At 39.2% G+C, this 27,338-nt stretch overlaps 1 protein-coding gene and 1 long non-coding RNA gene across 37 annotated transcripts in view; one reads left to right on the forward strand and one right to left on the reverse strand.

The window, feature by feature from the left end:
• The window catches only part of LPP (LIM domain containing preferred translocation partner in lipoma), a 736,836-nt gene that overhangs the window by 241,959 nt on the left and 467,539 nt on the right, over window positions 1-27,338 (reverse strand). The window lies entirely within an intron of this gene.
• Window positions 1-27,338, forward strand: part of LOC149127040 (uncharacterized) — a 74,509-nt gene that overhangs the window by 21,416 nt on the left and 25,755 nt on the right. The gene's annotated exons all lie outside the window — the stretch shown is intronic.

Here is a 27,338-nt window from a genome sequence, read left to right on the forward strand (position 1 = left end):
CTTCCATTAAAGTTATATGATGAAGGGTAACAGGAATTCAGAGAGGAGACAATCTGTTTAGCTCAAGAGTCTGAAAAGGCTCACAAGTGAGGCGGCACTTGAAACCAAAATATTCTTGTCCTACCCTCACTGGGGCTCTGAACAATTATGGCATGTAGCAATATGTGGCTTAGAATAAACTTAGTGTGCGTACTGGATTATACTTAATGGTATAAATTCTATTGCCAACTTCATTCATCCCAATGAGTCTTGAAAAAGCTGTCTGAAGAGATACATAACAGTTGCATTTCCCTACTTATTCTAGCTTTTCTTATTGTAAGAAAATGGTGTCATAGCATGTGTTTTGAAAATATGCACAGTATACATCCTGTATATACAAACCAGAGAAAATTGCTGCTCTCCCTGCTGCAGTTATCAGTAGCAATGTGACCAAAACAAAATGGAGCGAATAACAGAATAGCAAAAACTTGCTTGAAATAGTTTAATTTACTGGATACAAGGAGATTTCAACAGCAAAAAATAAAGCCTCCTGTGGAAACATCTCATTTAACTAACAGCTTGAAACCTTTACTGTGGATTATCTTTCATATGACACTCCTCCCAGCCCTTGAATGTGTGTACTGCAATTAAAGCAATGGAAATTCTAAACGCTAGACACAACAGGCCTTTTAATCAGATCAGAGATGCCTGCACGGGAACCGATCATGCGCACTCACACACTTACAGATCACTGCACAGGTTCATGTTCATTTAGAGATGCCTTCCAGTGATTCCAACCCACCTCCCACAGTTTGTCATGGGGCTCTCTCTTCCCTCATCTGTCTTCTTTTAAAGTTTTTTTTTTTTTTTTCAGGGAACTTGTACTGTCTTCTGTTCTGTTTGGTGACACTTTGTCAATTAGATGCATTCTGTTCAGTTCACAAGTTCATTAAATTCAGCTTAACACAATATCCTTGCAAGTTGAGTGATGTTTATTAATGTAACATGCGACATGGGTAATACAGCAGGGACTCTACACATTTCTTAGCACTGCTCAGACACCTAGAATAATGTGCTGCATCTGCAATTCATCAGGGGATTTATAATATTATTTACATATTTAAACATGTCTTGAAAGTTACATGTCTTTGAGAAATTCAGGGATGTATGCACTGCAAACAGACAAATTAGATATAGGTGATACTTTGAGTCATCCACTCTCCAATAGCTTTCTTATTTCTGCATTGTGCGGGTCTAGCTAAAGAAGGCAGCAGGGGAAAGCTTATAAGAAGATCTTTAGGGCCGGCGCCGTGGCTCAATAGGCTAATCCTCCACCTTGCGGCGCCGGCACACCGGGTTCTAGTCCCGGTCGGGGCGCCGGATTCTGTCCCGGTTGCCCCTCTTCCAGGCCAGCTCTCTGCTATGGCCAGGGAGTGCAGTGGAGGATGGCCCAGGTGCTTGGGCCCTGCACCCCATGGGAGACCAGGAAAAGCACCTGGATCCTGGCTCCTGCCATCGGATCAGCGCGGTGCGCCGGCTGCAGCGGCGGCCATTGGAGGGTGAACCAACGGCAAAAGGAAGACCTTTCTCTCTCTGTCTCTCTCTCTCACTATCCACTCTGCCTGTCAAAAAAAAAAAAAAAAAAAAAAAAAAAGAAGATCTTTATGTGATTAAGTGTAGGGTATTTAATAAGATGTGGGATTATTAACAGCTATAATACAATGAGGGTTCTTCAAAATATCATAGAAAATGCATACTCTGAAAATACATTTATGTATTTCAAAATTTCTTTGTATCAGAATAAAATTATCTTTTCATTTCATTTTTCAATAAACTTTTTGAAGTCCCCTTATCTTAATCTTTTGTTTAAAAAATTTTATTTAAGGTATACAAATTTTGTGTATTTCATGTATACAGATTTAGGAGCATAGTGATACTTTGCACCCTACCCTCCCTCCCACCCATGCTCCCACCCTTCCTCCTCTTTACTCTCAATTTTTACAGTTATCTACTTTGTTTATTTTATATTTTTTATATTTTATTTTATATTCATAAAATTAACACTGCCCAAATTGATGAGTTCAACAAATAGTATGAAGAAAAAACGCTAGCCGGCGCCGTGGCTCAATAGGCTAATCCTCCACCTTGCGGCGCCGGCACACCGGGTTCTAGTCCCGGTCGGGGCACCGGATTCTGTCCCGGTTGCCCCTCTTCCAGGCCAGCTCTCTGCTATGGCCAGGGAGTGCAGTGGAGGATGGCCCAGGTGCTTGGGCCCTGCACCCCATGGGAGACCAGGAAAAGCACCTGGATCCTGGCTCCTGCCATCGGATCAGCGCGGTGCGCCGGCTGCAGCGGCGGTCATTGGAGGGTGAACCAACGGCAAAGGAAGACCTTTCTCTCTCTGTCTCTCTCTCTCACTGTCCACTCTGCCTATCAAAAATAAAATAAAAAAAAAAAAAGAAAAAAGAAAAAACGCTGTTCCTCAACGAAAGAGACAAGGGCTGTAAACACTCATCAAAGCTCAAAATGTCAATTTCACTCCTCTATGTTATGTTTTTTGTACTCTCTTAGTTAGCACAGATCAGGGAAAACATGGAATTTGTCTTTTGGGGACTGGCTTATTTCCCTAAGCATAATTCTTTCCATTCTTTTAAATGAAATTTTCATAGTAGTTTCCTCTGTTAGCTGGGTTTTCCTCAAAAATAAAAACAAACATAAATTAAATATTAATTTGTCACTCAGCATCACCAGCAGGATTTCTAAGTGCAGGAAATGAGAGGAAAGAAACCCCAAAAAGCATGGTACTTATGACCCTCTGGCTCCCTCAATTCTTAATGACTGTGGCATTTAAGCCCATAAAATAAAGATAGAAGGGTCAATGATGCCATATCACATCAGGACCAATAAAACTAACATGAAACATTACAGAAGTGCTTACTACCTGCTGAGGCATTCTTAGATTCTATGAGACTGGGGCCAGCACTGTGGCAGTGGGTTAAAGCCCCAGCCTGCAGCGCCAGCATCCCATATGGGCGCCGGCTGAAGTCCCGGCTGCTCCTCTTCAGATCCAGCTCTCCACTGTGGCCTTGGAAGGCAGTAGATGATAGTCCAAGTCCTTGGGTCCCTGCATTCATGTGGGAGACCCAGAGGAGGCTCCTGGCTCCTGGCTTCTGATCAGCTCAGCTCTGGCTGTTGCGGTCATTTGGGGAGTGAAGCAGTAGAATGGAAGATCTCTCTCTGGCTCTACCTCTCTCTGTAACTCTTTCAAAGAAGTAAAAAAATAATTCTTTAAAAAAAAGATTCTATGAGACTAATCCTCTCTTCCTAGGAGGATTACAATTTTGGAAGAAATAATATGTATCATGTGCAAAAAGTGAAGAAATTATTTAAATATTTTTATGTTTTACACAAGGACATTATCGAGCTAAAACTTCTCCCTTCTTGACTTTTCTCTGACAGGTATAATGTAAGCACATGTATGAAAGTCTTAAGGGTCAGTCTTGTTCTGCAGTGGGTTAATCCACCACTTGGAATGTCTTGCCTCCGCTATGAGCACCAGTTTGAGCTCTGGCTGCTCTACTTCGGATTCAGCTTCCTGCTAATGTGTAGGGAAAGCAGCAGATGATGGCCCAAGAACTTGGGACCTGGCCCCTCATGTGGGAGACCAGCATGGAGTTCCTGGATCCTGTCTTTGGCCTGGCCCAGATCTGGCTGCTGCAGCCACTTGGAGTGAAAACCTGTGATGGTAGATCTCTGTCACCTGCCTTTACAATAAATAATGAAAAATTTACTTGGCTGGCGCCGTGGCTCACTTGGCTAATCTTCCACCTGCGGTGCCGGCACCCCGGGTGCTAGTTCCAGTTGGGGCGCTGGATTCTGTCCTGGTTGCTCCTCTTCCAGTCCAGCTCTCTGCTGTGGTCTGGGAAGGCAGTGGAGGATGGCCCAAGTGCTTGGGCCCTGCGCCCCCGTGGGAGACCAGGAGGAGGCAACTGGCTCCTGGCTTCGGAATGGCCGCAGTGTGCCGGCTGTAGCGACCATTTGGGGGTGAACCAACAGAAAAGGAAGACCTTTCTCTCTGTCTCTCTCTCTCTCTCTCTCACTAACTCTGCCTGTCAAAAAATATTTTACCTAGGAATTACAAAAAAGGATTAAGTAGTTGCTAAACATTAGAATACTAAGCATACTAGCATACTAGCATGACTGCTATCTACTACATGAAAGACAGAAAAAAAGGAGTTTTCTAAGAAAACTTATCTCCTCTCAAGTTAGTCTTTTAAAGCCATTTCAATAATGCTACACATGGGGGAAAGTACATTTGAGCAAACATATAGTTGGTTAAAACTCAGAAGGCAGAGGATAATTTGGCCCAAGTGCTTGGGCCTTGCCATCCATGTGGGAGACCTATATGGAGTTCTTGGCTCCTGGATTTGGCCTGGCCCATCCCTGGTTGTTGCAGTCATTTGGAGAGTAAACAAGTGGATGGAAGACCTCTCTCTCTCTCTCATTCACTCACTTTCTGATGTTCTGCCTTTCAAATTAATAAATCATTTTTTTAAATAATACCTTACTACATACCTATTAGAATCATCAAAATCCCAAACAGAGATAGCACTGACAATGACAACCAAATACTAACCAGAATGCTAAACAGGAACTCTAATTCTCTCAGAAAGGCTACTAATAGGTGATTTCAACCATAGGACATTCTGGAGAAAGTAGAACTATGAAGATAGCAGAAGGTGCAGTGGTTTCCAGGGTTTAGAGGGTATAAAAATAAATAGAGCACAGATAATTTTTAAGGCAGTGGAAGTTTTCTGTATGATAGTGTAATGACACATAAATATCATCGCACATTTGTCAAAACCCACAGAATGTATAAACCAAACCTAGAGTGAACTCTGTGTAAGTCTCAGACTTTGGTACATTAGGATGTGTTAATGTAGGTTAATCAATTGTTACACACATGCCACTCTGATAAGAGATACTGGTGCAGAGGGAGCCTGCGCATTTATGGGGATACGTGGGGAATTCACTTGTATTTTCTACCCTTTTCTTCTGAAGCTAAAAGTCTTGTTAAAGTCTATCTAAACATAAACACACATCTTTAGTTACCTATTTCACGGTGGGAATGACAAGAAATTCTGTGATACTTGGCACTGGTGCTTGAAATAGTTGAAAGAGGGATTCTTAAGACAGAAATTACAGATTTGATTCTTGGTTCTGATTTTTACTAGTCATTTTACAACCCTTCTACTAGTCAACTTCTGCATCTATAAAATGGGATGAAATACCTATGTGAAAGAAGTTGTGTGAGCATGAGACTGATACAGTAGGTACCTCAATGCTCTAAACACTCCAAAGCATCTACCTATTACTGAATGGCTCTGTTTCTGATTGGGTGAAAGAAGTTTCCTTAAATAATTGGCTCCAAAGATCTTCAGTTTTATGATTGCATGGGTAAGAATGTACTTAATATTAAGCATCCATTGAGGAGAAATAAAACTGGGGCAAGAAGTGAGAACCTTCTTATGGCTGCTGGCTGTAGAACCATTTTTACACTTCATGGGGACAGAGACAGAAACAATAATAATGTAATGTAAACAAAGAAAAGTAAAAAAGGCAGACAAGTGCACAAATCTATGAGTTGAGCCACATGCCATGCTGTCCACTTCATTTATTCTTCCATCCCTATGTTTTGGATGACTTAACTCAGGTTGTCCAGGATAAGTTCAAGTCTGTTATATGTAAAGTGAAAATCATTTATTTAAGAAAGGAAGAGTGATGAGGAATAATAAAGATTAAAAGTAGAGGCTAAAGTAATTGCAGAATCCCCTTCAGTTCTCAGCCTGTGAGTGTGTGTGTGTGTGTATAGGAGCCAATCCTCAAGAAAAACCAATACTATAAAGTGAAATCTGAATAAACTAATGAAATAGTTCTCTGAGAAATGGGTTCCACATAAGAAATCTGGTAAGAAGACCCTCTGTCAAGACATAAGACAGAGCAAGGATTTGGCGTCATCTGTGAGGAAGAAGACTCTGGCAGCACTTTTGTGATCTGGTGGAGCCTCAAGCTACCAACCCACTTAGTTGCCTGCCAGACTGTTACTTTATAGAAATCTAACTTTGAGAACAACAGAGGAAATATTTGTTGAATAAAAGGATAGAAAAATACTATATTAAAGATCATTTAATATAGTACTGCCCCTTTGTTTATCAACTTATAATCTATACACAGATAACCAAAGCTTACTCAATGGTTACACAGAAATGATTCCAGGACTCCAGGGCAAAGACTACTATTCCTATTTTGTATATCGAAAACTGAGGTTCTGGAAAGAGATGCTGATATCTGAAGACTGCCTTGCTAGAAAGTGGCTGAGTCTAGGTCTTCTGACTCTGATAATAACAATTTAGGAACTAAATCAAACTCCAATCACCTATTTTTAATGATCATTAAGTCCCAGGGTAAAAGAGAAATGAATCATACCTAACCAATGTATTGCTGAAGAAAAAATTATCCCTAATATCTAACAGATTTCATACATAAGAAATCAACCAACATACACTACTGTTTGTTAACACCTATTGGGCATCTAGACTATATTTGGAAACATGAAGCTGAGATGCAGGGTAGGCTGCCAGCTTTGTGGTCACTAAGAGCACCTTGTATTTCCCTTGAAAGGACATTAAAAATCTCTAAGTCACTACATCATTATTTCACTAAATCCACTCTTGCCACTTTCAAACTAAGTGTTATGTGGAAATGGGCCCCTAGAGGATCGTTATGTAAGGGTTTTGGCTCAAAGGCAAACATAGTCAACCTAAAACATCAGGTCACCAGGCCAGCAACAAGGCTGACAGAAAGGAGCAGATTGTTGGGCTTTTTGTAGTACTCGGGGAACTTGAAGAAATCGCTAGTGAAAGTCCGTTTCCTAACTTCACAATGAGAGGGGCGAATGCTCCGAGTGTAGGATGCTCCAGAAATTCAAAACCATGTATGGATGGTATATCAATGTCCTTCGGATTATTAAATCATATATGATGTCTAAGATTATTGAATCCAAAGACAGAAAACATTTTTTTCAAAATAAGGAACTGTGAATATGCCAGAGGTAGCAACTCAGTGTCTTTTTGTCAAGTTGGAGAGTTGGTTAACACTGATTAGCCCCATGAGCTTGTTAAACTAGTGGAAGATAACTCAATAAATATGGAAAATAACTTGAGAAACTTGGAACATGTATTCATATGTGTAAACAATCATCAGTTACCCATTCATCACAATTGTCACTGTGTTAATACACAAATATATCAGATAACCTCAGGGCAGACCAGGAGTTCAATGTTAAGTACTATATTAAAGTTCATACACATCTAAATTGAACCACTGTATGTAAGTCTTTTTAAGTGCTACTTTTCCTCTTCTAGAACCTACTCGCAGAGTACTACAAGAGAAAGTCAATATAGGCAGGCAGAAGAAGAAATTATTTCCTTCTGGGGGAATCTGTGAGGTTGTCTTAAACATTGTGTTTTTGAGTTTAACTGACAATTTTTTTTAAAAAAGTCCTTTTATGGGCGTAGTGGGTTAAACCTGCAGTGCAAGCATCCCATATGAGTGCCAGTCCAGCTCCCTGTTGATGAGTGTGAGAAAGAAATGCAAAATGGCCCAATTATCGGGCCGCTGTACCCATGAGGGAGACCCAGATGAAACTCCTGACTCCTGGCTTCAACTTGACCCAGCCTTGGCTGTTGTGACCATTTGGGGAGTGAACCAGCAGATGGAAGACTTTTCTCTCTCTCTCTCTCTCTACATCTACCTCTGCCTCTCCCTCTCTGTAACTCTTTCAAATAAATAAATAAATAAATATTTTAAAAATAAGTCCTTTTCTACAGAGGACAGATCTTTTTAAAAGCAGCAGAATGAATATAATAGGTTAGTGTGTGTAGGAACACTTTTTTTTATTATCCAAAATGAGGGCATTGTGAAGGCATACTAGAAGGCCTGGAAACATTAAGAAAAAAGTCCATGAATTGTACCCAGGCCCTGGAGCACCTTCCTGACCCACACCTATAGGAGGCTGTTCAAACACAAATTAATGAGTAACAAAGTGACAGCACCAGAATGAACAACAGTACATGAAATATAAGGAAATGAGTGGTAAAGCTAAATTTAAACCAGACTACAATGATTTTTAACACTGAGGAAGGCCAAACAATACAAGGGCACAGCTTTTGAAATTACAGTTGTACTGACAGTCACACAATTCTTCACCTTTTCATATTGTTTCTTATCCAAATCAAAGTAAAACTGTAATAAATGCCTGTGCTCTTTGCTTTTGGAAATACACACCTTGACAGCTCTTGGGAATGTCTACATCATTACAGTATTAAGGAGAAATGTGTGCATTGGAGGGGAAAAAGGATAACATAATGGAGTTCAAATATAATATCCTCACACAAAAACAGAAAACCCCCAAACAATTCAGCAATTAATAGACTACAGAAAGACTTGCAAAATATTCCATGGAAGTGGGCCAGTGTGGACTCTCCTTGGAAAGCCCTGTGAGAAAGCAGGGATCAAGTATTATCTTCAAAGGAGGAAACACAATCTCCTTTCCAAGAGCCATTGAATGTGTGGGTAGCTAGAAGCAGTATCATGTAGTAGAATGAGTAAATGATATTGGAAAGCTTGGGATTGAATTCTCAGCTCAGAATTTACAAGTTCTGTGATCCTGAGCAGGTCTCTTCTCTCATCTTGCTTCTGCTTTGGTTCCACAAAGCTGTCGTGAACCTCCCAGTGGCATTCTTCACATAAATATACAAGTGATTTCCTCAAAGGGAAGCTTTCAGAGAACTTGCCTTCCAAATGGAGAAAATGAGTGGGCTTTGAATTTGATCTAGCCAATGAGAGAGTCACATTAAGAGCAATGTCTCCCGAACACCTCCAGATTCACTCAGAAGAAAGGGCTCACTTCTCAGTACTGGAAGGAAGACACTTCCAAATGTCATTTGCTATAATTTGGCAAAAAGAAGAAGCTTAGATTAAAGGTCTTGGCAGGTGAGCTGAAAGGGTGCTGCTGATTTTTTTCCAACATTTTGTTTTTAAATGTAATTGTTTGTTTGCTTTTCTTGAGTCTACACAATCTGTTCTTTGATTTGAGATCTCAAACAGTTTGCTATTCCTTCACGGCTCTGAAGATCAACTTTAAGAAATGAAACCAACTTGCTGCACAGACTGTGAGCTTGAAGGCAGCCAATATTTGCAGGCACAGCAAGTAGAAGGAGATATTCAGGCTTGACTGCAGGATCCTCATTTTGAGGCCTGGCAGTATCTGGGTCCTCTTGGGCATAAGTTGTCTTCTTAAATATGAAAATGTTTACTAAATGTTAGGTTTTCAATGCTTGCTATTTGCAAGAAGAAGCATCAAACACAGGACGGTCTTTTCAATAAATGGTATTTGAAATATTGGATCTCTGTATGAGGACATGTGAATCAAGTTCCCCACCTTACACCATATACAAAAATCAACTCACAATGGACCAGGAATATAAATCTAAGACCTGAAGCCATCAAATTATCAGAGTAAGACATAAAGGAAAAACTGCAAGACATTAGCCTAGGCAAAGACTTCTTGGATAAGACTCCAGAAGCACAGGCAATAAAGGCAAAAAATACAGAAATGGGATTGCATCAAGCCAAGAAGCTTCTGCACAGGAAAGGAAACACTCAATAAAGTAAACAGACATCTGACAGAATGGAAGAAAATATTTGCAAATAGTAAATCTGATTAAATATTAATGATTCATATCCAGAACATATAAGGAGCTGAAGAAATTCAACAACAAAACAATCAATCTACTTAACAAATGGGCTACTATATGAACAGGTATTTTTCAAAGGATGAAATACAAATGACCAATAGTCACAAGGAAAGATGCTAAGGATCACTAGCCATCAGGGAAAAGCAAATAAAAACTACAATAAGATTTCACCTTACCCCAGTTAGAATGGTTATTTTCCAAAAATCAAAAAATAACAAAGGCTGGCAAGGAAGTGGGGGGGAAAAGGTACCCAAATACACTGCTGGTAGGAATGTAACTAGTATAATCGGTATGGAACACAATATGGAGATTCCTCAGAAATTTCAAAATAGATCTATCATATGACCTGGTTATTCCACTCCTAGAAATTTACCCAAAGAAAATGAAATCAGCATGTGAAAGAGTTATTTATACCCACATGTTTATAGCAGGTGAACTCACAATAGCTAAGATATGGCATCAACACAGATGTCCATCAACTACTGACTGAATGAAGAAATTGTGGTAGATATACAATGAACTACTACTCAGCCATAAAAAGAATGGAATTCTTTAACAAAATGGATGCAACTGAAGACCATTATGCTTAGTGAAATAAGCCAGTCACAAAGAGACAAATATCATATGTTTTCCCTGATTTGTTGTAACTAATATACAGAGTACAAAAAAAGTAATGTATATAAGTGAAATTGAAATTTTTAGTGAGATTTGATTATTGTTTACAGCCCTAGTGTATACTATGGAAGAACAGTATTTTTTCTACTTACTACACATAGAATTATTTACTTAGTGGAGGGTTAAGCTTGATACTATAAAGTAAATTGAAAGTACATCATTGCAAAAAATAAAATAACATCTGGTGAGTGAACCAGTGGATAAAAGGTCTGTCCCTGTCTTTCAAAAAATATTTTTTATAAAAAAGAAAACTAAGAAAACAAAGAGGAGGTAGGGTGTGAATTAGTGAGTGAGGGAGTGTATGGTGGGAAGTATCATAATGCTATTAAAACTGTATATACAAAATTTGGACCCTTTACATGAATAAAAATTTAAGAAATAAAAAATAAAAGCTGGAAATACTAACTTTTTAAAAAAATATTTATTTATTTATTTGAAAGTCAGAGTTAGAGAGAGAGAGAAAGGGAGTGATAGAGATCTTTCATCCACTGGTTCACTCCCCAGAAGGCTTCAATGGCCAGGGCTGAGTCAGACCAAAGCCAGAAGCCAGGAGCTTCATCGGTTCTCTTGTGTGGGAGGCAGGGGCCCAAGCACTTGGGCCATCTTTTTCTGCTTTTCCCAGGCTATTATCAATGACATGGGTTGGAAGTGGAGCAGCCGGGACTCAAACCAATGCCCATATGGGATGCCAGCATCACAGGTGGTAGCTTTACCCCATACGCCATAGCACTGGATCCATAGTAACTTTTGACATAAAGTTCAAAATAATGTCAGGATTATGTAATTAAAACAAATTTGTAGATGGCTGGATTGTCTTAAATCCTTGGAAGATCTCTGTCCTCATACTTTGTTAAGAGTACATTCCAGTTACTGGAATTCTATAATCTCACAGTTGGAAACAACCTCCACGGTGATCTATTCTAGCTGCATGCTCTGCTTCATCTGATGACTGAATCCTCACTGCAGCTTTGCAGCCTTTCCAGGGAAGGCAATCTTGTGGTTTTTAACTCCAACGGAATCTTCTGTCAGGGAATTATATTTTTTAAAGATTTACTTATTTAAAAGGCAGAGTTACAGGGAGGCAGAGGCAGAGGCAGAGGCAGAGAGGAAGGAAGGAAGGAAGGAAGGAAGGAAGGAAGAAAGAAAGAAAGAAAGAAAAGTCTTCCATCCACTGGTTCACTCCCCAGATGGCCACAACAGCTAGAGTTGGGTAGATCCGAAGCCAGGAGCTAAGAGCTTCTTTTGGGTCCTCTGCATGGATGCATGGGACCAAGGACTTGGGCCACCTTCTACTGCTTTGTTAGGCCATAGCAGAGAGCTGGATCAGAAGTGGAGCAGTCGGCACTCAAACCAGTGCCTATGTGAGATGCTGGCACTGCAGCTGGCAACTTTACTCGCTACACCATAGGGCCAGCCCCGAGAACTATATTTTGAGTTTCCTGTCAATCTATGCTGCTTCAATGTACCTTCTACCCATGATTATCATATAGTGATATTGATTAAGTTTCCTAATTCTGTCTGAATTTTATCTTACTCATTTTTTCACATCTACCTTATGCTTCATTTCTTTCTTGAAGCCTACCAGAATCATTCTATACTTTTCTGATGTTTATTCCTTTACTTCCTACCTGGTAGCATTTATTAACCAAACTGGGGGCTGTTTTCTAGGTGCTGCAAGGAATAGCATCTTTCTTCTGTGTACCATCTTATTTTGTAGTTAATAGAATAACATTAGACCCACACTGATATTCAGGTGATTATAACAAGCAAACAGATCAGTTAAGGCTAAAGGACTTGTACCATTCATGGCAAAACAATATGAGGCTAAGAACACATCACTGTTCATACTTGACTTTCCAAGGAGATCTCTTTCTGTATAATGTATTTAACATATATATCTTCATGTGATTAACAACTTGTAACACTTTACATACACATATATTTTTCTTATCAGTTATGTGAGTCATGCAATTCCTCTGCTACAGGATGTTGACCCAACCCCAAGAAATTCCTGGTCCAAACTATTTGATTTGTCTCTTCTATCAGTACAATCACGATTGCTTCCTCTCTGCTGAGTGTAACCAAGGTGATACTGACTTCCCAATTCCTGATTCACTAAGGGTACCTCAGGCTGGAGCTATATGGAATGTATCTATTAAGGGATCCTTGAACTTGCAGATATAAAATCTGCAAATTTCAACTATTTATCCAGGAAGAGAATGACTAAGCTATTGGGAATCATGCAAAAACACAGCAGGACTGAGAAATATTGATAGACTTCATCATTTTGCTGAATGTGTTGCTTAAGAACACAGTTATTTGGAGAAAATTGTGGAAAATTGCTCCATTTGAGATTGTCATTGATTTGTGGAGACACATGGAGTGTATGTGTACACACACACACACACACACACACACAGTTTGAGAGGAAAGTATTTAATCATCTATATTTTAAAGGTTTTGTTGAGTGAGTAAATTAGTAAAATGGACCCTTTTAAAGGCATTCTATTAAACACAGATTTAATCTGTGGAACTCTCCACCCCTCTAACTTTACTCATGTATTTCTCTTACCAGGAATGCTCTTTGCTAATACTCCCTATTAGGAGTATTGACTGCCAAAGCTCAGTTGTCAGGACCTAATCAACCTCACTTTCCTTCTGCATGCCCACTTAATTCCGCAAGCACATCGTTCCTTCTCATGACACTTAATACACTCTGCTTTCTATACCTATTTGTGTATGGTGCAAAGTTTTGGATTTGCGTTTGCATAAACCATAGTAGTTTGCCTACTTCCAGGCAATGATGGGGTCCTCAGGAAATCTTTCATACTTCTATTTTGTAAATACAAAAGAGGGGCCATGGACATTATAAAAGGGAAGCAATGAATCCACTCCATTACGACTGAGCTCACAGAAGAGAGCATGCTGGCACGTTTATCTCACCCCTTTCTACCACCAAGCAATGACAAAGGTGGCAGATCACTAACTGAGCTCTTGCTAACAAGCCTGAGGAGAGACATGACAGCAAAACACATGAAAGATTTGTTAGGTTCACATCTAAGACCCATAAGCAGATGCCTTCCAATCTCTCATTTCTTATTTAATAAATGAAGAAACAGGATAAAAATGAAAAGATGCAAAAGCCAAGAAAAGAAATAAATTGACCTCATAAACATAGTGACTAAGGGCACATATATGACCTTCATTGGCTTCATTGGAGCAAGTGCATTAGAAATGCCTGAATACAAACCCAAAAGTACATTGTATTTAGTAAAAACATTTGTGCAGGCTTTCAATTACCTTTCACCACTAGTCTCCTACTCCACTCTGGACCATCTCTTGTAGATGAGTGACTTCAACCCAAAATTTTCTTTGTAACTGATCCATTTGGAAGTCAGAAACTCATTCTCTAATGAAAACAGTGCTGTATATGAACGTTAGGCTCACAGGCTAATCCAAGAATTCTATTAATCCCATAATTATATTAATCATACATTCTAGACACCAAATACAGACATGTTAAAACAAGTTCAAGTACAAGAGGAAAGTAATAATGACTATATCTTGCACTGCTAGGAACTACTGTAAGAGCTTTCTATGTGTTCACTGAATGATTACAAAAGTCCAACAAAGAATGTCCTCTGATAACCCTTTGGCTAGATGATGCTGAGAGAGGTCAGCAGAGGTCTAGAGCTATTAAGAGAAACGGCAAGATCAGAATCCTGGCATCTGATTCCAGAGCCCACCCCTAATTTCTAAGCTTTATTACTTCTTGTTAAGCAAGTATATACAGAAATCTCCAACTCATTTTCTAAAGATCATTCTTGTTGAGACAAGTTTCAGCTGGAGGATCAGCCCCTCCTCCAGCTGCAGGAGGAGAAATAGGAAGAGAGATGTGTTTCCAAACACTGTGAGAAGCATCCATGGCTCATGATAGAGAATAAGGTGAAAAACTGAGGTTTGGCAGAGTAGAGAACTTCAACATGTAGGTCTAGGGATTCAAAATGATGGAGCAGGTGGAAGAAGCATCAGGTAAGGGTAGTGAGCAGGCTGCTTGCAGACCTATATGGTTACCACCGTGAGTACTGGAATTTGAAGCCCCTTTTTGCTATTTCAAATACCAGGAGATGTTGGCATTTAAATAGAGTTACCTCCTTCTGACCTAAACTCTGCTAATAACAGGGGGAACACACCTGGTGGTCGAGGGTCTATTGACTGGTATCAACAACAAGACATGAAAAAGATGGCAGATGGTAAAGGAATCTCCAGGGAACTTTGGGAGTAAGGGAGTCCTGTCACCATGTAATGAAGGCAGCCATATGTGTATAAGGGGAAAGTACAGAAGTCCTGATCAGTATTACATCAACTATCAGCAGTAATGTCAGGGGCAAAAAGAAAAACAGATCTTCCTAATGTCTGAAAGCAGAGAGGTTACTCTAGTGCAGGCAACGTCAAAGGCCCTTTTCTCCTGTATTTCAGACCCATTACAAGTTTCAGGGAATATTTGTAGACGTAGGCCAGGGAAGTTTGACTCAAGGGGACAGTCCTGTGGTTTTGGAGTAAGAAGTAGGATCAGGTTAGTTTTACTGTGTACAAGCAGTAGGACCTTCAGCAAATAACTTAATTGCCCTGAATAAGCCTTTTTTTCTTAATAAAATGGAGATAATGATTACAACTAATCTTGACAGTAAAAACCAGAAAATAGATGAGCTGCATTTTGTAAATTGTGATGCTGTTATCAGACATATTTATTTCAAGATACAGTTGAAGCTTCCAGAAAGAAAATATTTAGTTCTGCCCTTGCCCATCTATCAAGTTGCATACTTTCAGACCAAGGGTGAATTTCAACTCCACTATGGTGTCATTCCCAGAATTCCAAGAAGCCAAAACACTCCTGCTGCTGTATTCTCTCTACCTCTTAGTCTACCTCCCTTGTCACATCTATGACAGGAAGGAGCATTTGCTAATTTGCATGTCCATTTCCACTAACAGACTAAGATCTCCTAGAAGGCAGATTGTGCTGTATTTGTCTGAAATTCCTGAAGCATATAACATTCTCAGAATAAGCTGGGTGAAGAAGAGGGAGAATTATATTCCATGAATTTCCTGTTCATCACCTCTCAGCTCAGGTTTTCCCTTCTTTATTTGCTTTGTTTTTCATCTTTTACTTGTTAATTTTTCTGAATTTTATTGATTTCGGGGTTTCAGAACTACACATTGCATACATTAAAAAATATGGCTCAGAAAACTAGGATTATTTTTCTTTGTTCCCTTTCAGGTACTAATAAGTTACTATAAATGGGCAAACATGTTCCACGAAGAGATTTATAGTTAATAATGTAGAGTTTGTGGGCTATTTTGTCTCTCTTAAAACTACTCAACTTTGTCATGTAGAGAGAAATTGCTTATAGACAAAACAAATAAATGGAGATGCCTGGGTTAAAAAAAAACTACACATACAGTAGTAGGAGGATTTTTTTTTTTTTTTTTGAGTAGGAGGATTTGTCCTATGGGTCATAGTTTGATGACTTTTTTTTTTTTTTGACAGGCACAGTTAGACAGAGAGAGAGAGAGAGAGAGAGAGAGAGAGAGAGAAAGGTCTTCCTTTTCTGTTGGTTGGTTCACCCTACAAATGGCTGCTATGGCCGGCGTGCTGTGCCGATCGGAAGCCAGGAGCCACGTGCTTCCTCCTGGTCTCCCATGCAGGTGTAGGGGCACAAGCACTTGGGCCATCCTCCACTGCCTTCCTGGGCCACAGCAGAGAGCTGGACTGGAAGAGGAGCAACTGGGACAGAATCCGGCACCCCAACCGGGCCTAGAACCTGGGGTGCCAGCGCCACAGGCAGAGGATTAGCCTAGTGAGCCACGGCGCTGGCCGATGACTTTTGTTCTTGACATAAAACACAAGTCTTCTTTTCTCCTATTTCTAATGACTGCAATTCAATCAGGTAATGTAAAATGTAAGCACCAAACACATTATTGCTCTGATGAATGAATTTTAAGTTTAAACCACTTAACCATTATGAAAATGATGTGCATCTTAATTTTTAATCTCTCATCTTCTGATGGCACTTAGTATATGTCCACTGAAGCCCAATTACAAAGACCAAAGATAACAGAAAAGATAAGTATTAGGGCCAATGTGTACAACCTGTAGTGGTGATAGGAAGGTGCAAGCATAGGTCCAATCACAAGGAGAAACACTCAAGGTTAGAAATAGCAGCTCATGATAACAGATGATACTTCTGCACTTTCTGCTTGCTGTGTCTCACATAGAACGAACCCACATTAGATACTATGGAATACATAATGAGTAGATGTCATTTTAGCTCACAGGCATCATACTCAGCACGGACTGCCCGAGTTTATGAAAATAATGACATCACCTTCCACAACTCCCTATGGCATTGTTCTTTAATTTTTCAGTGAGTCTATAATATCTTCTCAGCTGTTTTTGTCTCCATTGTTAAATTACATATTACTGTCTAAGTGGATTCTATATTGAGAATGTAGCAAAATTTCTGTCATATAGGGGGCACCAGTGTTTGTAGAAAGGATGGATGGATGCAAAGCACTAGAAAGTCTGTTTTATCAAGTGAGGAATCTATGCTAATCTGAAACATTAGATGGGAACTCTTGATAGATAGATGTAAGGTGTAACTATTACAAAGTGATAAAGAAACAAAGCAAGGTAGAGTTCTAATTAATAAATGTTTCCTATGGCTGAGGCAAATTCCCTCAGGAAGAATTCATCAAAGCCTTCAATGTGCTCCCCTGATACCCTGTTTGTTATGATCCCTAATTTAGGGATGAGTTATTTACACACCGTCTCTACTGTTCAAAGACTGAAATCGCAGCTGACTCGGGAATCATGGTTGATTCATCTCTATCTTTCTTTGTGTCAGATTCTAGTTCATTTCTTCTATGGCTCATTTCAAGGCTTGATAAAGTGCAAACTTCCATAACTATTTGAAGATGAAGGATTTAGGATACCTGACAGAGGAATGGAAGAATTTTGCTATCACCTCTGAACTACAAAGATGGCCTTTATGTAGCTCACAATTTCATATGTGCTTCTCACTTCCCGCAGGGAGCTGGGTTTCACTGTGGAGCTCTGAGTCTATGGTGGTCAAGGTCAGACTCTTTGGGGAGGTTGACATGAGTACTGTCGTTGTTGCAACTGCAGAAGCTAAAGAACCACTAAATCATAGCTCCAGGGCTGGCCTCCCAAACCTGCAGGCCACCCTGGCACACAGCCCTCACCTCTGTCTCTGAGGATGATACACTTTTTCTCTTGAGTAGTTGCAATGTAACAATAATGGTCATTCTTCACCTGTAAATGTACAATGTAAATGCATGATGCTTTAGGATTTTAACTTTAGGATTTTGAAATATATAAAATTAATTACCTTCTCAGTATCATTTTTTTGCATCTGAAATTTCCTTTGTTGTGTTTACTTAAAATATGGGATAACCTTGGTACAAACAGAATATTCTTGCTATTAAACTGAAAATGACAATGACAATAGTACTTTGACAAGATAACACAGTATTAAAAAACATTTTGTAGCAAACAATTCGCATGCCAGAATTAGAATCAAGCAAACACTGTTTTCCCCTCTGGAAGAATTACAGAAAAGAGGGAAGACCTTTTTAGTGAGGAGGAAAACATATTTTTTGACATGTGCGTCTTAGCTTGGTTACGAGAGCTAAGAAACCAACACAACCTAGCAACGTGCTGGCCCAAACTGGCCAACAATAAAATAGAAAGGGGAAAAAATAAACCTCCAGTGCCAGGTCCACCTCAAGTGGAAATTTTCTTGGTGCATGAGCACCAGAATCAACACAAAACTAGAGATATTTCGCCCGCTCAGGAATACTGGAAACAAATATCCAAGTGAGAGTACCATTTATTTAAAATAAGGATACTGTGCAGAAAATTATTCAAGAAGTGTGAGGACTGTAGAAAGCAAAAGAAGGAATGGAGGACGAGGGAAGACCAGGACAGAAGGCAGGGCCTTCGTGGCAACACACAAAGCTAGAATCTGGATGGGAGTGGATTTCAGGCCATGAGAAAAGCCATGGTTTCCCCTCAATGTTCCTTGATGGGTATTTGTGGTCTGCAATGGGAAAGCATAAGGCTGTCGTGAACATCAACTAGGATCTAATGTCTCATCCTAATTTAGAATTATGTAAAACTCCGTGAGTTCAATTGGATTCCTATGGACCTGAGCTCACCATCTATAGAGTAGGAATAAGGCATAGTCCTTTGAGAATCTGTGCCATTGTAGAAAGAACTCACTACCCTTTGTGTAGCCTCCAAAGCCTGCACTTAGAGCTAGCTCAGTTTTTCCAAGTAATGCTTAGGTAGAGTTCCATCTAAAGTCACCTATACCCTGTGATCAGATCAGCTGTCACTATAATACAGAGTGTGAATTTATTAATGGAACATGAAGAAGGGTCAGTAACATTGTCTTATTTATACTCGTATAGTACTCCGTTTCCTACAAAGCACTTTTTGTCCATTGACTCTAACCTTTGAATCTCACAACAGCAGAAGGAAAAGATCTGATAGAATTATTCCAGATTTAAAAATCAAACCATTGAGTCTTGGTAAGACCAAACGATTTAACTGAAGTCATATTATTGACCACAGGCCCAACATACTGGCCATAGCACACAATCCTGTGTTCCTGGTGCTGCCTAATCTTTCATCATAACACAGGGACACTTTCTGAGAAAGGAAACATATGTCAGGGTTGGGGGGGGGGGGAGCCAGGGTAGAGCAGAGAAAGATCAGGTCAGGACAGCAGTGACATATTAGGGAACTGGCCCGCAGTGACTCTTCTCTGGAAGGAATGTGCTTGAGGTCAGTTCGGGTGCTCAGATGGTCTGCATTAAACCAGAGTGGACAGGATGGAGGTGATGCTTGTTCTGAGGTCCCCGTAATGACTGTGAATGCTCTCCCTGTCTCACACCCACACCCTTTTTATTGTTTCTCAAAAGAGTTCAAGGGGAAACCTGGGGAATGGTGGGAAAAGATTTCTCTAACCCTGAGAAGGACATCAGTACCAGCTATGTCCTCGGGTGTAAACACACTAAATCAAACAAAACTCAAGAGAGGGCAAGAGAAAAGGAGCAAGTGAATCAGGTCTTCTGTTTACAGCTCCTCCTGGCAAATATTTTGTTATTAAAGAAAGATCCATTCATAAAACCCTATCTTCCAATGAAGCAGGCACTTTCCACCAGACACCCCAGCAGAAACCCCTTCCCAGATCAAGCCAGGTTTCCTGATAGAGCAAATACTCAGTACACCCAAGGAGGCGATGTCCCACACAGCATAGACCACGAGGCACAGCAGTGGGGACTGGAGGGTGGGGCACACACTGTGCTCGTGTCCATGCTCTTCTGTGAGTGAGTGGGCACAGTGAAATCCAGAGTAGAAGTGAATAGCCCAAAACTGTAGTCCCGAGTGTGTAAGAGGATGAGTGAGTGGACGAAAGGAAGTAAATATTAGTTGAAAGTTAGGGGCCAAGCATTCGGCCATGGGCCACATAGTGACATGTTACCCTGCTTAATAAGTGCCAGCACTCTGCTTGGCGCATATTATGTATGGTGAGGCTCAGGAAGGGGAAATGACCTAGCTCAACTCAAAGGCCCAGGAAGTGCAAATGAAATTTGCACTGAGGTTGCGATGATTCCAAGGACTATGTTCAGTGCTTTTATAGCTTCCTGATGGTTGGCTGGGTTTAGGTATATAAGCCTCAGCACAATGTGATACATTGTGAACTATGTTTTGTTTCTGCTCAGAAACTTTTGGCCTTTTCCTATAAAATGGGGCATCAGGTGAGATGGCTTCTAAGAAACATTTCAGACCTGGTAACACTCTGATTCTGGGCACCTTCCCCTTCTGTACCTAAGCGTGACAACCAACAGCAGTTTTGAAGACTTGTCCCACACAACACCAGCTTACCACCGGTAAGTTATCCTGAACAGCCTCATCTCTATGGGCGACCTCACTTCTCTGGGCCTTGGTTGTTTCACTAATAAAATGAAGACCATAAAAACTCTGTATTACCTCATCCACAGATGATCAGGGAGGACCACAGGAGCTTACCTTACTTTGCGTACTAATAATTATTTTACAAATCCAATCAGTTCTCCTGCTCCTCACCAAGGGTTCACTTGTAGAGTTCTTGATCATGCACCAGCACTCAGAATTGTCTCAATATATAGAACCTTACTTATGGTTCTGTTTATGGTATCACTGCTCCAGGTGACCAACTAAGATTCTAAACAACCCTGACCCCTCCCTTGGGTAATGCTGAAGGAGAATGGAGGAAAATTCAACAGTATGCCACTGGTGAACTACTAAAACGATAACAGCATAATGCCATCTCAATTCTCTAATAATATTTCTACCTATCAACAAACCTCTGATACTGTGAAAAAATATTCTCTTTGCAGGGTGGGACACATCTATAATGTCAAAAAGAAAATAAATCTTAGAAATAATATAGCTTTATTTCTTTGTTAAAGCTTAGAAAATCTGAAACCCAAGTCTTGAGAAACATGGGCAGATATAAAGAAAGGTTTAGTATTTAATTTTTTCCTAAGGGTTAGAAACATTATTTTCCATATTTTGCTTAAAGCAACATTTGCTATCAGATATAAATCATTTAAAGCACCTTTTAGGAATTCCTTTCCTTCCTTTTTCTTCTTTCAGGGACTCATATTTGGCAAACAGAGCAAGACAAACTTTATAATCCTCCCAGGGTAAAGGAAGCATGCAAAATATTCCTTCTAAATGCACCATGCCTTACAAATACTTCCCTATGAACAAGAGAAAAACAAGGCACCGTTCCTTCTGCAGCTACTCTGTTACAAAGGTCCACGCTGGCAAAATGGGTATTAGAGAGAAGGGATCAAAGTTCTTGGGCTTCAGCTGTTTTGTGGCACCTGTGTCCGGATGAAAAGTGACACTGCACTCCACTGGCAAGGCCATACCTCAGTGACAGCATCTGATTTTCAGACTCACATTCCTCCACAGGGGCGAGTGAGCGCAGTACCATGATACAGAGGGCTCTCTATGTTAATGAAGAATCGTTCCAGGACTGGGAAGAGCCACCCAAAGGAAGAAAACATTGAAGGGATTTGTCAGGATTCCTTACAAAATACACTCCCCCCCCGCCCAAGCCATATAGACAAGAATTGACCTTCTTTCCCCTCTTTCTCCTTGCATACCCCTCTCTCCCTCCCTCTCTCCATTTTTTTTCCAAGTTCATTTTATTTCCAAGTTCAAGAATTTAGAAGTAGGGACAGGGTTTAGAAATTTTAGGAAGGGAACTTCTAACTATTCAAAGATGTGATGACTTGCTTTGTATGGTAAGTAAGCATCACATCACTAGGAGCAATGAAACTTGATAATAAAAACCATTAACTTAGTAGATACTATTCGCTAAAACCAGCTGAAATGCTTACATCGATTTTATCTTTACGTTCTACCACCTTCCTAAGGGAAGAGTCCAATAGATTCTTGCAAACAAGAAACCCAAAATTGAGATAGACTCAGTAACTCACTTAAGGTAAACCAGTTAATGGAAGGAAGAACCAAATTTTGAACCCTATTTTGCATGATTTTAAAGTTTATACTAATACCCTTTATCCTGTTCCCTTCTTTCTCTGTCTTTCTCCTTTCTCCAAAACCAGGCACAGTTACCCTCTAAGGACTACTTTCAATAAATATAAGTTTTGGAAGAACTAGTTGTCCTTTTATGAGTTAAGGAATCTATATAGTAGTTGGCAATTTCCTCTCCATATAGATTCTTTCTTCTTTTGTTCCTTTCAGGAACAAAACGGGTTTTAACTTGGTTTCTCCACTCTATGAGGCCAGCATTACCTTATACTAAAACTAGAAAAGAGCACAACAAAAAGGAAAGCCAGAGGCTAATATCCTTGATGAATGTAGATACAAAAATCTTCAACAAATAGCAAATTGAATCCAATAGCACATTAAAAAGATCATTTACCATGATCATGTGGAATTCATCTCAGAGATGCAAGAATGGTTCAACATATTCAAAATTAACAAATATAACATACCCCAGTGAATGAAGGACAAAAAGCGTATGATCATCTCAATAGATGCAGGAAAGACATTTGACAAAGTTCAAACTGCTTCATGAGAAACACTGTGACCAAATCAGATATAGAAGGAACATCTCTCCACATAACAGTCCATATTTGACCAGCCAACAGCTAATATACTGAACGGCGAAAAGCTGACAGCTTTCTCTAAGATCTGGAACAAAACAAGGATACTCACTTTTCATTCCTTAGCTATAGTAATTAGGCAATAGAAATAAAGGGCATCCAAATTGTAAAGGAGAAAGTCAGTCACTGTTTACAGATAATATATATATAATATATATATATATATACTACATATATAATATATATAAAACCCTAAAGACTCTACCAAAAAGCTGTTAGAATAAATTCAGCAAAGTCATATCATACAAAGCCAATGCACAAAAATCAGCAGTGTTGTTATATATCAATAGTGAATCACATGAAAAAGAAATCAAGAATATAACTATTTCCAACAGCTACAAAAAAATAAAATACCTGGGAATAAATTTAGCCAAAGCGCTGAAAGTTCTCTAAAATGAAAACTATAAATCACTGATAAAAGAAATTGAAGAGAATGCAAAGAAATGGACGGAAATTCCATATTCATGGATTTGAAAAATCAAATTTGTTAAAATTTACATGATACCCTAAGAAATTTGCAGATTCAGTGAAATCCCTATCAAAATTTCGATGACATTTTTTCACAGAATTAGTGCAAAAAAGGACCAAAATTTGTATGGAACCACAAAAGATCTCCAATAACTAAAATGATCTTGAGCAAAAAGAATAAAGCAGGAAGCATTAAACTTCCTGATATTAAAATATATTACAAAGCTACAGTAATTAAAATGGCATGATATTGGAATAAAAGTATGGGACACAATAGAAACCCTAAAAGTAAACCCACACACCTACAATCAACTGATCTTTGAGAAAGATGCCAAGAACATGAATTAGAAAAAGGATAGTCTTATTAATAAATGATACTCAGAAAACTGTATATCCACATGTATAAGAATGAAACCAGACCCCTGTCTCTCACCATATATGAAAACTAACTAAAAATGGCTTAATGATCTAAACGTGAGACCAGAAACTTTGAAATTAGTAGAAAGAAAATATAAGAAAACCACTTCAGGACATAGGAATATGCAAGCATTTTTCTGGATCAGACCCCATAAGCACAAGAAATATAAGCAAAAATAGAAAGATGGGATTTCATCAAACTAAAGTGTTTTTTCAAGCAAGAAACAATCACAAGAGTCAAGAGACAACCCACAGAATGGTGGAAAAAATCTATAATTTATACATCTGACAAGGAGTTAATATCCAGAATATATAAGGAACTCAAACAAATCAGTACAAAACAGAACAAAACCTCCAAATAATCCAATTAGAAAATGGGTGGGGGTAGAGATGGAGGGATATTGAGGCACAGTGTAGTAAGTTTGCTGCTTGGGCACCCACATCCCATGCCTGCTGGTGTGAGTGGCGGCTACTGTACTTCTGATCCAGCTTCATGTTAATTTGCATTCAAAGCAGCAGCAAATGATGACTCAAGTACTCAAGTACCTGCTGCCCACAAAGGTGATCTGGATGGAGTTCAAGGCTCCCATCGTTGGAGTGGCTCAGCCCTAGCTGTTGCAGCATTTTGGGGAACAAGTCAGTGGATGGAAGATCTCTTTCTCTCTGTTTCTCTGTCTCTATTGCTCTTTTTCAAATAAATACACATAAACCTTTTTTTTTTTTAAATGTGCTGTAGATGGAGACAGATTTCTCAAAGACAGACAGAAATGGCCAACAGGTACATGAAAAAAGAATGTTCACCATCACTAATCATCATCAGAATGCAAATCAAAACCACAATGAGAAATCACCTCACTCCAATAAGAGTGACTATCATAAAAAACAAAAAGGAATAAGTGTTGGCCAGGCTATGGGGTAAAAAGAACCCTTGTACACTAGCGGGAATGTACAATTGGCACAGCCATTGTAGAAAACACTACAGAGGTTCCTCAGAAAGCTAAAAACAGAACTTCCGTAAGATCCAGAAATCCCACTCCTGGGTACATATCCAAGGGCAATGAAATCCATCTGTCATAGAGACATTTGCACTCTCATGTTTTTGCAGCACTATTCACAAAAGTCAAGAAATGGAGACAACCTAAGTGTCCATCCACCTGTGAATGAATAAAGCTAATGTGGTACATACACACAGAATATTAGTCATGAAACAGGAAGAAATTTCTGCATTCACAACAACACAGATGGAATTGGAGGTCATTATATTACTTGAAATAAGCTGAGCACAGAGAGACAAATATCACTCATATGTGGAGTTTAAGAAATAGATGATCTTGCAGAAGCTCAAAATACAACCGTGGTCACCAGAGGCTAGTGGGTTGGGAGGGATGAGAATAGGTTGATTGTTGGATACTAGGTTATGGCTTGATAAGAGTAAGACATTGTAGAGTTTTACTGCACAGTAGAGTGAAGACAGGTAGTTTTAATACTATAGATTTCTCTATAAAAAAAAACCTAAAAGATAGAATTTTATATATTTTCATTTTAAATTAAGCATATATTTATATAAATATAAAGCATATACATATAAATATAAAACATGTAAGTATATATTATTTACATAAATAAATATAAATATATATGCTTTATATAAATATAAATAAATATAAATATAAAGCATAATGCCCTACTGGGCATTATGTAATGTATACATGTAACGAAACATCACATAGTACCATTTCATAATCATGTACAATTAAAAAAAAAGTGGGCTGGCATTGTGACATAGTGGGTAAAGCTGCCTCCTGTGATGCTGGCATCCCAAATGGGCACCTGTTCATGTCCTGGTTGCTCCCCTTTTGATCCAACTCCCTGTTAATGTGCCTGGGAAAGCAGCAGAAGATGGCCCAAGTGTTTGGGCTCTTGTACCCATGTGGGAAACCAGGAAGAAGTTACTGTTTCTTGGATTTCGCTTAGCCCAGCTCCAGCAATTGTGGACATTTTAGAAATGAACCAGCCAATGGAAGATCTCTCTATCTCTCCCTCTCTCACTGTAACACTGCCTTTCCAATAAATAATATACATTTTCAAAAGACAAAAATAACAAAATGCAAGAAATGTACCCTCTTTCAATGTTAAGCCACGCAATCCTATTATAGAATCTTGTAATATAAAGCTTGGAATAAAGGATAAAATAATTCCAAGTAGAGGAAGACAGAGTACTAATGTTAGACTGCATATCAGTAATGTTGCAAAAACTCGTTTTCCTTATATGAAGTAGCGTAGGAATTCAGGGGTTCTTCAGATTTTAGGAGGGCATCACTTTCCAACTTAAGGTACTTATTTTTGTGCTTAGAGCTCACTAAAGTGTTCAAAGTCCTTAGATTAGTGTTAAAGATTTTCCATAAGATGAAGCCAAATCATCCTCCCAATAAGATTCTCCAGTGTTTTCCTGGGAACTCTGTTGTCACTAAACTTTTACCTCTGGATCCTGGACTTGTATGGTACATTTCAGCTGCTTCTTCCTGGGCTCCCTTTGTTCCTTCAAACCAGGATGTTCTAACTCTTCTAACTAAATCTTCCCCATTTATCAAAGTCTGGCGTAGACTCTCTCTTCTCTAAGAACTTCCCTGTATCATAGAAAAAGCTATCTTATTTTTTCATCCTGTTATAAAACAAGAAGGGGGGAAGTGTTGTAGCACAGTAGTTGAAGCCACTACCTGCAATGCCAGCATCCCATATGGGCACCAGTTCATGTCCCAGAGGCTCCAATTCTGATCCAGCTCCCTGCTAAGGCACCTGGGAAAGCAGCAGAAGGTGGCCCAAGTGCTTGGGTCCCTGCCACCCATGCAGGAGACCTGGATGAAGCTCCTGGCTCCTAGCTTCAGCCTGGCTTAGCCTTGGCCATTGTGGCCACTTCAGGAGTGAACCAGAAGATGGAAGACATTTCTCCTTTTTATGTCTCCCCCTCTCTCTGTAATTCTGCCTTTAAAATAAAGAAATAAATATTTTTTAAAAATGAAGGTCACAAGATGCTTAACAATAGATAGTTTGATTTTTCTTCCCCAGTATTAACACTACCTTGCAATTTAGTAGTACATGCAAATTAGAAGGTGTTGCTTATCTTTTTGAAAATGAAAATGTCTCTAAAATCCCACTGTAGGGTAATTGTTTTTTTTTTCTTCAATCCCGAAGGACTTTATCTGTATCTACCTGAGAACTATTTTCTACTTTGTGTTACAGTAATTTGGGTTACCACTGAGTTCTTCCCAATGGACTACATGGTACTCAAAGAAAATGGTATCATTGAATCCTATATCCCCCAACACATAGAGCAGCACATATAAGTGACTTGGTGAATAAGAACTGAATCCATTGACTGTGAAAATATTGGACATTTTACAATGATGGCTTAGAGATGCCCTGTGGCTTTTCTGAACCCTTAAACTACAAGGTTGTAGGATAGAAGGTCTTACTTATATTCTTGTAGCCTATATAGATTCCATAAAATAGTGTGTTCAAGGACATTTGGTTTCTGTTGGAGGAATTTATTAGTACTCACACTTAATTTCTTATAAGGATATTAGAACGCTTCAATGAGGTTAATTCTCAGATTTTTATAATGTCTTCAACAATATGATCTTTTAAAAATTGTTGGAGAGTCAGAGAGACAGATACAGAGAACTTACATTTTCTGGTTTATTCTCCAAA

The sequence above is a fragment of the Oryctolagus cuniculus genome, chromosome 4, assembly GCF_051225735.1.
Source record: "Oryctolagus cuniculus isolate XC-2025 breed Fujian yellow rabbit chromosome 4, ASM5122573v1, whole genome shotgun sequence".
NCBI classification, from domain to species: domain Eukaryota; kingdom Metazoa; phylum Chordata; class Mammalia; order Lagomorpha; family Leporidae; genus Oryctolagus; species Oryctolagus cuniculus.